Genomic DNA, 12,322 nt, shown 5'->3' with positions numbered 1-12,322 from the left:
TAATACTTACAGCAAATAATATAATAATTACAAGAATACATCTATTCATAAGTTTGTTTTTGTTTACACATATTTATATTCACGAGTATATATTACCAATTCTAAGGGCTTTAAAGTTCCTACAGGGTGTTGGAATTAATTTTGTTGCTCAATGCTAAATAAATAAATCGGTTTGAAATTTTTGCTGTTGGAATATACACAGGAGTATCTCTGCATGTATGAATACTTATATACATATATGTATCTAAATACTTATGTACACGCTTATCCTGGCAGAGCATTGCTTGATCACTCATATGACTCGTTTTTTGCAGAATATTTACTAGTGCCCACTTACATACATACTATATGTATGTATGTACAAAGGAATATCAATCCGAGCAAGTGTCTAGATTTGAACACATTGCTATACATATTTAGGCATGTACATATGTACATGAGCACTTACATATATAAAAGCTCTGCATTCATTTGTTTACAGGTCAATATCGTGCAATTTAAGTGCTCCACAACTAAAAAACCAGTTTTGTGTACGATTAAGTTATTGCGTCACATTGTTCAGCCAAATAAAGAAACAGAAAACTAAGCAGGCGACCGAAAAACGCGCCGAAGAGATGGTTTACTTATTTTTAAATTTTTGCTACAATATTAGTAATAAACAAAAGAGTGAGGAGAAAACCACATAACACACCATTCACTGAATATGGCAAAGTATCGGTAAAGTGATATTTGTGCTTGTAATGTTGCCTCTCTCTCCAATCATTAATCAGCCGGAGAATAAAATAATTGTTGTATGTGAACGTGTTTGAATTTAAAAAAAATTGTGAAGAGAGCTTTTAGTGAGCTCCAAACGGAACAGGCATGAATACTCAAGACAATGTTGCTGCTGTGAACTATGGAGAGCGCACAATCCGATACGAAGTCAATAAGCGAACAAATACTATGGAGCAGATTAAATCACAGCCTCGACTCCATCGCGGTAGACTATCAAATACCGAGTAATTGGAAAATATATACAATAATAATGAATGCACATACTTACATAAATATATAAATACATGCAAGTATAATCATGCATAGGAATTTATCAACATATACATATGTATGCATGTATGTACGCATAAGAGCGAAGTACTACGCAGAAAGGGAGGTGATCTAAAAACCATTGATTTTGTTGGTATTCGGCGCCAGCAGATCGTAACTTAACCCAACTTAAACTCAGTTGGAGACGCGATTCGGTGATTGGCGGATGGTCGCGATAGAACGATTCGAAAGTGAAAATAGAAACGCAAAGTGTTTAAATGAGTTAAATATAATTAAATACATATAACTATTTAATATATTTTGGTTTACAAAGTACATACGTGAGTTGTGTTGTTTATTACGGATTATTACTTATCTTCGAATGGTAATAATCGATATGTATAGCGCTCACATGCTCGAAACTTCTCGTGTGTTTTAGTAAAATGATTGCGAAAACTATTAAAAGCGTGGAAAATAAATTTAAAAAATGTATCAAGTGAATTTAATATAAACTGCTGGCAGGAAAATGTATGAAATAAACTCTTGTTGAAAGCCTCAGTAGTAACAAGTTAACATCCAAAGATCTTTTTCACCTTTATTAAGAGAAAAAGATCTCGACACAAATAGCGAATCTCTTGCGGTGTACGAGTAGAAATATTTAAAAAAAGTTGAAGTTGTTATTGTTGAAAATCAAGTTATAATACACAATGGCCCATTGAATGCGGAAATCAATCTTTCCGATCGCTTCAAGCGCGCCAACATCAGCTACACTTTTTCATGTAGGTACATACATATGTATGTATGAATATACAAACACATATTTGCGAGCGAATACATGTAATTATACAATTGTTTGTATTTGACCTGTAAGACAATTCATTGATTCCTAACCGGAGTGTTTCTGGATATTCGGAGCCAGAACGGCAACATATTGAAAATATACTTTGAAGATAATTGAATACCCTTTTTAATATTACTGGAGCTGATGGGGAATAAAATGGTAACATATGGGCATTTCCACCATGTCAAACGGGGCCAACGAGCAGGTTCAAACTGAAAAAACTGTCGTCTAATACGTTTTTTTATTTTAACAATGGGCTTAATTTATAGCTCTTAATTAGTCCAATAATAGGACTAAGGTAGCACAATAATTGGTGCTAAGTTTCATTTAGAAACGACATACAGCCATGGACAGATAAATAGCACAAATGTGAACCTTATATCTTAAGTTAAGTTTTTAGTACGAACTCTGCGAGGAATTTACTGTTTTTTTTATCGATGGAATTTTTTGCGTTCTATTTTATTTATGCTTATTGCTGTTTTGAAGTGGACACAAAAATAACACATTTTAACTTGTGCGGCGGAGAGTAAAACTTTAATATTGTTTCAGCGATTTTTAGTATAATTTTTTGTTTCTTAAATAAAATTTTAAAGTAATTACTAAAAATCGGACGTGGAAAGCATTGCCCGCCGGAGAAAAGAGCTCTTATATACTATATGAGTCAAAACGGAAAAATCTATGCAGAAATAGCTGAAATGATGATGTGCTCTCGGAAAACGGTTTATAATGCTCTTAATTTAGTTAAGAAAGATTCATCCTATCTAAGCAAAAAAACGGGAAGAAAACCAAAGTGGACAGAGCTACAATACGCAAGAGCAAAGCAGATCCTTTTACGTCAGCACAGCAAATAATGCTTGAAATAACCAAGAATCTGGTCTACAGGTGTCCAGAAAGCTTGTAGGAAAGCGACTTAACGAAACCAAGCTGTTTGGCCGCATAAGCAGAAAAAACCACTCCTCTCAAAAGGACATATCAAACACCGACGTGCCTTTACAAAAGCCCACAAAGACAAATCTATTCAGTTTTGGAAAAACGTACTTTGGACCGACGAAACCAAAATAAATAAGATGGGACCAGATCAAGCGCTAAATCCTAGGTTCACGGCGGCGGAAGCATTATGGTTTGGGGAGCTTTTTCCTGGCATGGTGTTGGGCCGATTGTTCGCATGGTTGGTAAACTGGATAGATTTCAGTATCTGGATATACTCCAGAATAAAATGGAGCCATTTAGGTTTGAGTTTATGCCATTAAATTGGACATTTATGCAGGACAATGATCAAAAGCATACTGCAAAGACAGTGAAGCAATGGCTCAAAAGAGAAAAAATGAATGTACTGGATTGGCCGGCCCAGAGCCCTGATCTCAATCCAATAGAAAATTTGTGGAATGACGTTAAGGTCAAAATCGCTAACAAAAATTTTAAAAATTTTTATGATTTGTGGACCGCAGTTGAGGAGGCTTGGTACTCGATTCCAAAGAAAAGATGCCTCAAGAAGTAATCAAAAACGGTGGTTATAGTACAAAATACTAATCTGGTAAAACAATATTATTACTTAACTATCTTGTTTGCTTACTATTTTCGCTTTTATTTGGAATTTTTTAGGATGTGCTCTTTATGTATCCAGGAGATTTCGTGAGTTATCAATGTTCTCGTAAATTAAATCAGAACTGAAATTCTTTTTGACCATTTTTTTTGTTTTAAAGTGGAAGTAAATAAGTTTTTTATTTTTTATGTTACTTTTTTCCCAATAAAAAATAATTAATAATCAACTTTTTGGTTTCAATGTCTAAATGTGCTATTTACATGACCATGGCTGTATGTATCGTGTTGTATTCCAATTCTGTCTGCGCAAAGAAATTACGTTGGTATATAACAGGGGGCGCTAAAGTAATCCTCCTATCAGAAAATGCTATAAATTTTGCGATTGGCCCCTAATGTCAGTTCTGTTTTGACATTTGTGTAGTAAACACATGCGAAATACACGTTAATAAACAATGTTACGCTACACTGCTCCAGAACGCGGAATATTGCTGACTATTTATTTGACCAATAATCGGTTGGTGACTTTGGCACAACGTGAATTTCGTCGCAGATTTCCTCGCCGTCCAACGCCTACTGGTGAAACACTGCGACGTTTAGCCGCTCGCCTCGAAGAGACTGGCACAACACGAGATGCTGCCAGGCGTGGCAGACCCCGGAGTAGCCATTCTGCAGAGAATATTTGCTGCTGTAGCCGAGGATGTCATGGAAGCGCCGTCGACATCGACCAGACGACTGCCATGCAAATGGGTATCAGTCGACGGTCTTTACAGCGAATTTTGGTACAAGATTTGAAGATGTTTCCGTACAAAGTCCAGACGGTCCATCGCTGTTAGCTGCTGACCGCTAATCGCGTCTAACATACGCTCAAGCCATCCTTAATCACCACCAAGAGGAAGATGATTTTTCATCAAACATAATCATGAGTGATGAGGCCCATTTCCATCTTAGCGGGTACGTAAATAAGCAAAATGTACGCTTCTGGGGCACTGAAAATCCGCGTGTAACCCACGAAGAGCCATTACACCCGCCCAAAGTCACTGTATGGTATGCTGTTTTCGCTGGAGGAGTCATCGGGCCTTTTTTCTTCGAAGACGTCGTGGGCCAAACGGTTACTGTGAATGGTGAGCGCTACAGAGCAATGATCAACGAGTTCTTTTTGCCGCAACTTGATGAATTGGGATTGGAAAACATGTGGTTCCAACAGGACGGTGCCACGGCACACACTGCACGTGCCACAACCGATATGCTGAAGGATGAATTTCCCGGGCGCCTAATCTCCCGTTTTGGCGATTTGCACTGACCAGCAAGATCGCCTGATTTGACCGCTCCAGACTTCTTTTTGTAGGGCTTTTTGAAGTCGCGGGTTTATGTCACCAAGCCTCAGACTCTTGCAGCTCTTAAATGCAATATCCGTCAAGAATGTGAGGACCTATCGCCGGAAGTTTTGGCCAAAGTGATGGAAAATGCCATAAAAAAAGGCTCAAATGGCAATCAACTGTGGCGGCGGCCATTTACATGTCATCATATTCTCGACTTGATGTAAAAAAAATTAAAAGACCAAATAAAAATAATCCACAAGAAGAATCAAAGTTTTTCATTTTTTTTTTTTTAATTACAGCCAAAAAACATCGCAAGGTTACTTTTGCGCCACCTTGTATTACACCTGGCACGGCGAATTAGTGTGCATAACATACATAGTTAATATATTATATATAACGAATCTAACGATTAGTTTATTATCTATTTGCGCTTTTCAAGAGCAAGAAGCAAAAGGATTCTGCGGTTAGCTGAATTATATTAATAATTTATTATTTTGTCCTTTTTATGAAAACTGGTAAAAAATATTGTAACTTGAGGGAATGTCGCATTTTTTTCAGTGCAACTCTAAAATTGTGCAACTCAAGTACGGTGTTGCTCGTTTTTGTTACTGTTTTTGTGTCTTTTTATGAAAATCTATGTATATTCACTATATTAGTAAAAATATTTTTGAAATAACAGAAATACTCAGACTGTTTATTTTCACATAATAACAACAAACTTAACAAAAATATGTAGTAAAGTGTAGCATTAAATATAATAAATAAAAATAAATTGAAATATTATATATTAAATATAGTATCAGAAATAACTTGAATTGGGGGCTATGAATTCATACATCAAACTGGTCTACGTTGAAATTGTTTGTTTGCCTATGAAAATATACTAAAACAACGTAATTCTCTTAACTTTTAATATTTTGTTTTACCTGCGGTAGACCTTCTGGTAGAAATGTAAATACGAGTATACTTACTCATTAGTATCATTAGCCATAACGTTAATACCATAACACTCTACTAAGTTTTCTACAAGGGGCCTCGTACAAATCTACGCTTAATTCGTTATACATTTTGTTTGAAAAATATTTGCTGGAATAAAGTAGCGGATTTTATAATATTATATAAATAAAACTTACTTTAGTCATCAGAGTCCATTGCGTTGGTGAAATTGTGTTAACTACCGGACAGTTACTATTTTTGAAAGACTTGAAACAGTGGCCTAAAATTCTTGCATGCATTTGAAAATCGAAGCGATTTTGGCGGCAGTAACAAATATGAGGTAGGAGGATTACAAATGAACCCTTCTCCAACTACCCAGTTACAATATTTTTCATTCAGATTTCCGCGCAGGGTGGCATACAATCAAATAATACGCAGTTTTTATAGCACAAAGAGATACAAGTATATATTTGTGTATGTATATGATTGTGGTGATTTTTATATACCTCCTAGGTAGTTCAATAAATTGTGCGGTTCGATTAAAGGGGGAGTTGCTACTAGCCCTTTTTTGGCGCACTCTTCATATGAACGCATGTGAAGTTTCAGTACAATCTACCATTTATTAACGACATTTCACAGTATTTCTACAATGGAAAAAATCACGTGTCGTGCAATGATTGGATTTTTATTTTTGTAGTAGGCAAACTAAGCAACTCGTTAGCAGTGTAAGCAATATTTTGACGAAAGTATTGGGCTTCAGAAAGCTGTGTGCCCAATGGGTCTATTACCATGATTCTAAATCAAAACGAGTGGCTAAGGTGTAGTGTGAACCTGGTTCTTCGGCTCCGAGAAACGAGTTCGTGTTCAGAAATCGGCCAAGAAGGTGTTAGCATCAGTTCTTTGTGATGAGAAAGGTATTTTGTTTGTGGATTACTTGCAAACTGATAAAACAATAAATTCTGAATATTATTGCAACCCTTTAGACCAGCTGAAGGAAAAAATTTGTAAAAAATACCCAGTTTGCAAAAGAAAAAACATCTTTTTAAAGAATTTAAAATTCATTTTTGAATTAAAGTTCAAATTGTTGGAGTGTCTACTGTCTTCGATAGATGTGGCCCTTAGCGACTTCCATCTGTTTCCAGACCTAACAAAATGATGATGTCGTAACAGCTGCCCTTTGCCCTTTGCAACCCTTCTAGATTCTCACCTCACGGATGGAATCCTTAAATTAGAATCTCGTCGGCGCAAGTGTATTAATATTCAGGGAGACTATACTATAATAAAGTGTATTTCAAGTCATAAAAATGTGTTTTTCTAATCGAACTGCAAAACTTATTGAACAACCTAGCATGTATACAAAATAACTTTTGTTGCTTCTGTCCATTTGTTTATTGTTGCCAGTGATTGTTGTTTGTAATGCGCATAAATCATTTTCTCACCACAATCATTTCTGTACCTACTTATAATATTAACTTTTTTGTACTTACATGTATCTTTCATCAGCATAGGTTTTTAGTTGCGGACATATGTACATATATACAAATAGATACATGGTTTATCAGATATACATACATACATACATAAATGTATTCCCTTTTGAAGTATTTAAATGTGCCTATGAAGTTGTACAAGCGCATATATCCATACATATATTGTAGACCCGGGAAGATGGTTGTAAAAAATAAACACCCAATATCATAGACAATTAAGTATATACCTACATATCTTCGTAGGCAAACCTTTTACAAGTTTTTTTATTTTGAATATGTAAAACGAGAAATGTTACCTTATCCATATTCTTTCTGTTACATAAATATCAGCTCCAACGATTCATATAAATTAGTAGCTCGTCTTTAGGACTGATTTGAATTCTTCTGTCTTCCAGTATAATTCAATTGCTGCATGTTCGGGCACAAACTTCTTTAGAAAGACATTAATAAAAATCTTTGTGATTAATGCTTACATACCAGTGCGGACATATAAGCACAAGCACGTAAATATTAAAGTCGAATAAACCTATGCATACATACGTAATAAAAATACCTATAATACAATATTTTGCGTGTTTACTGCCGTTTGGGGATTTGTGATGCTACTGATCGCAGTCGCCCGTAAATAGTGTTTGCATGCAATAAAAATGACTCGCACTGCTGAATGATTAGGTACTTTTATTTAAATATTTAGCATTATTTATACGTACATTTGCACCTACACATGAATACGTATGTATGTGCTTACATATGTGTGTAAGTAATAATAAAAAATGATTGCGAATATTCATTGCTGTTGAATCTTTTACACGTCAACAAAACGAATCTGCTAGTTTGCTTAACACGAACCCAACGCCATAAATGCTAGATGCAAAATTGGGAAAAGGGTTCCTTCTCCTACCCATTAAACTCGTCAATCTGCATGGAAGAGTTCTTATTGTTTTAGCGCACGTTCAGTGCAAAAAAGAGATAAACGGCGCGGATGGTTGCATTGTGTGCATTAAGTTTTGAAGAGTGTCGCACAAGAAAACGTTGGCTTCTTCGAATTGCATTTTGTATTGATTAGCAAATTTTTTATTTCCATCAATCGAGGCATCAATGAGTCTTTGTGTTGCATACACTAAAACTTTGCCAATATTGATCGCATAAAGCTCGTATATATTGAATCTTGTGTTTTTTTAAGATCTTGAGAACTTAAAATGATAATACAAAACAGAAATACATATCGTTGGATTGTTAACTTTGTTTATTACATAGTTCATGACAATTTAATTAATTTGTTAGATAGTTTCATATCCGGCATATGTCCGCCGCGGATACAAGTTACATGGTCCATTCGACAGTTTTATTTTTTACTACTTTTTCCAAGATATCTGAGTAATAAATCTAAATGGGTCCAATCAGCAAAAAATACGACGGAAACGTTGGCCATTTGGCGTTAATTCTTGCACGAGCTGTATTTTATAGACTCATAAGCCAAGATTTTTACGTAAAATTTTCCACGTAGTCGAAGGCCGAAGACCAACAAGTTGAGAATGGCGATGAATCGACATTTCGGCGTCTTCTTCAACATTTCGCGAACAGATTATTTATGTTTTTCAAAATAAATTACACAATTTAGAAGTGTTGTTCTGACGTTAAACTTTTCATGATGACTTGTCAAACTTCACTCAGCAGATATGTCAACACAGTTTGCCATGCTCAGCTGCCAAACCATAGTTATCGATATCGATAGTTCTCATGCAACTAAAAGCCACTCGATATAAATGCATGTACATATATAAGTACATACGTACATACGCATATTTGATTGAAAGATCCAACATTTATATTATCTCAATTAGGGAGTGACCAACGGGTCATTATTTTGTAAGTTGAAATTTAAAATGCATATAAATGTGAGCATCCCATTTAGGAAATACAGTAGGTTCTGTTTTTATGCGGTAGATACGTTCCGCAAGAAGCAGCATAAAAAAAGCTACTAGTTCTATAATAAAACTATAGATACGTTTCAAATGCTAAAACCGCATAAATCTGAAATAATGTAATAAAATCGCATAAAAAAGGCCACTAGTCCCATATTATAACTATAGATACGTTCCATAGACCGCATGAATCTGTGATGAGTTTTTGCTTAGCTGGTTTAGAATCTTGTTTATATGTACAATTCCCGATAGGTCGGCATGCATTTTGTAATTTAAAAAAAAACCGCACTATTTCAAAACCGCATAAAAAAAGCCGCATAAAAACAGAACCTACTGTACTGCTAAACATCACAAAGGGTTGAATATTTTGATATGAGCTTTCTACAAATGATACTAATCTACCGACCCGCTCAACTGAATCAAAGTTGTTTGTTGTAGTCGCTTGCAGCTGGTTACAATTGCATCGACTGATTTTGCTGAATAATAAATATCTCATACGAGTATAATTACATATATTTCATCACTAGTAGAGAATCTGTGTCACATTAAGCAACTGAAATTCGCTGCATATCAATTTAAAGTTTCGTGAAAGTCAGTTGAAATGCGAACAAGCTAACACTGCTTTCTGAAATTGAAGTCATCTCAAGACTTCAAATTATCTCTATTTTACTATTCCTCATCATTAAAAATTTCATCCATTGTAATATTTGCCTTATCACTTAAGCTAATGAAAAAGGCTTTTATATTACTGTTGGCTGATATTTAATTAAAAAGTAAATTGAATAGTTCTTATTAGGTACATAAAATCGGAAAACATTGGAGATGGTTTGAGTACACCCATTTTCGATCAAATCCAACCAGTGTGGATTAAAAGCCTTAACAAATACAGTGAATATACGGACTGAGTATCCCTTGTTAAACTTTTCTACCCTGGGTAGGGATTGTCCATAAAACTATTTTTTGTCACATAATACAAGGTGTGTTAAAAAAATAAGGAGAATTTTCATTTTTCTCAAAAAATGTTTATTTATTCATCAATTTATATTTTATCTCCTTCAAAGTAGTTCCCCTCGATACGAGTGTACCAACATAAAAAAATAATAATCGAAAGTCGAATACACGTAGCCCGCGAAATTTCAAAATTCACCTTATTTTTGAACACACCTCGTGCATTGCGTTAACCCAAAGGATAGAGGGGAATGAGCGGGTCGATCCACTTAAACCAGAACTAAACTTGAACTTCGTATCGAAGCCAGTGTAATGCATTTTCTTTTGACTGCAAAAATCTTAATTGCTTTCATTCACTCTCTTAGCACAAGTTCTAGTTTATGCGAAAGAGATGATACATTTTCAAGCCCTTGTCCGGCAACGTGATCACCCAGTGTCAAGTTCCAGTGAAATTTGCTTTTAGTTTGTTTTTCTTGCCATTTTTAAGGGATGATTGAGTAACGTTTAGCACAATCCAGTAAACTGCGCGTATTGTAGCCCTTCTAATTTTCAGGCCTTTTATAAAAATCAGCTCCCCCCCAGAAACTGTTCTGCCTTTAAAATATCTAGACCTGAGCTGCTCCGAACTGCTTCATTGGCTATTTCGTTCTGGTGAACGCTCCGATGTTCCAGTAACCCAATTAGCGTAAAACAGCCAGAAGCTTAGTCCATGACGTACTTTCTACACTCTTTTACGAGGCTTGTAATAGCAAATCTGGATCTAAAATCACTAGTAGTTCCGAGGCCAGAACAATTTCAAGGGCCTCTCGGGTTATGAAATGTAGTTTATTTTCATTATTAAAAAAGTATTTATGATACACACAAACTTGTGCATGTTGATATTTATTTCATCTAGGAATTGCATTGACCTGCGCATATTAATTACGATGTGCCGGTAATAGATTACATTACAATTACATATTTTAAATACATGCATTCATATACACCCGTGCTTGTGTGCTAAATTTATTTGAACGCAAAATTGTTTCTTGTCAATCGACTTGTTGAATGGAAAAAATACAAAATAAATAAAAAATAAAAAATATAAATAAAATAACAAAAGTCATACTCACTGCATTTGAAGTGAAGCAACGAAGCGTTATGCAAGTGGGAAAAACCCAGGATTTGCTTCATTCACAAGAAAAATATTGCATTTTTAATGAACAAAATTATTATCTGGTGGTAATTATATTGAATCAGTTGTGGCTGTTATGACGGCTTTTATTTAGTGAGTTCTGTTTGTTGGTAATAATACAGGTATTTAAAGCAGTGTGAGTCGATTTCTAAGCCAGACGATGTTGAGATGTGCTGGCATCGCGTTTTAAGTATGCATTAAATTCCGGAGAATTGCTGGATAATTATTATTGTCAATTATTACACCAGGGAAAACCCAGGATTCGTTTGACTCATTACAAATTACGTCGTTTTCGCGAAAAGTTTAAGACACTGAGATAATTGCTATATATACATATGGTATGTATGTATAGATGCATAATTGGTGCTTACATCCTTTGTTGTGTGTTTGACCGAGGTCCACAAGTGGGACAACCTACAGTTTTATGCTGCCTCCGAACGGCAAATAGTTTTTATAAACCCGTCTTTTGATGAAACGCACTCGGAGGCACTACCGAATGGTAGTCACGCACGAACCATTGAGCTATTGCGACCGCCTGAGATATTTACTTAGTTTAAAAAATAATAATTTACGACTCTTCTTATGCCAGTCTGACCTAGCGGCATTACAATTCTGGGTCAGCTATTTTCTAAATATTTATTATTCTTACTTGTTTTAACATTGACTAGAGGATATTTAATACTAGAGCCGTAATTTTTTTGCCGCCCTCCTATTTATCCATAATATAAAGAAGCGTGCATACTTAAATCCAAACTGTGTAAAAATTTCTCAGAATTGGTTTGGTATTTAAGTGTTAATTTCAAAGCTTTCTCGTCATAGTTCAAGTTTCCAAGAATAAAGTCTTGGTTGCAATTTAAAAGCTCTCTCCCGCGGCACCAGTCAGATGTCAAGAAAGGCATTTACACACACATGTTTGCATGCACATAAACTCAATTGATCGTATGCGCATACATATGAAAATATTTTCTCGGGTTATTCAGAACACAATCCAATGAAGAACGCATTGCCCTCCCGAGGCAGATTTACATCCGTAATATCAGTCAGATTAGAAATACTATTAAAGCCGCCAATGGCACGAATTAGCATTCATTAAACTCCACTTATAGTAATTTTGGAATTTCGTT

This window comes from Anastrepha obliqua, chromosome 5 (assembly GCF_027943255.1).
Source record: "Anastrepha obliqua isolate idAnaObli1 chromosome 5, idAnaObli1_1.0, whole genome shotgun sequence".
NCBI lineage: Eukaryota > Metazoa > Arthropoda > Insecta > Diptera > Tephritidae > Anastrepha > Anastrepha obliqua.
Note: the sequence above shows the minus strand (reverse complement) of the source record.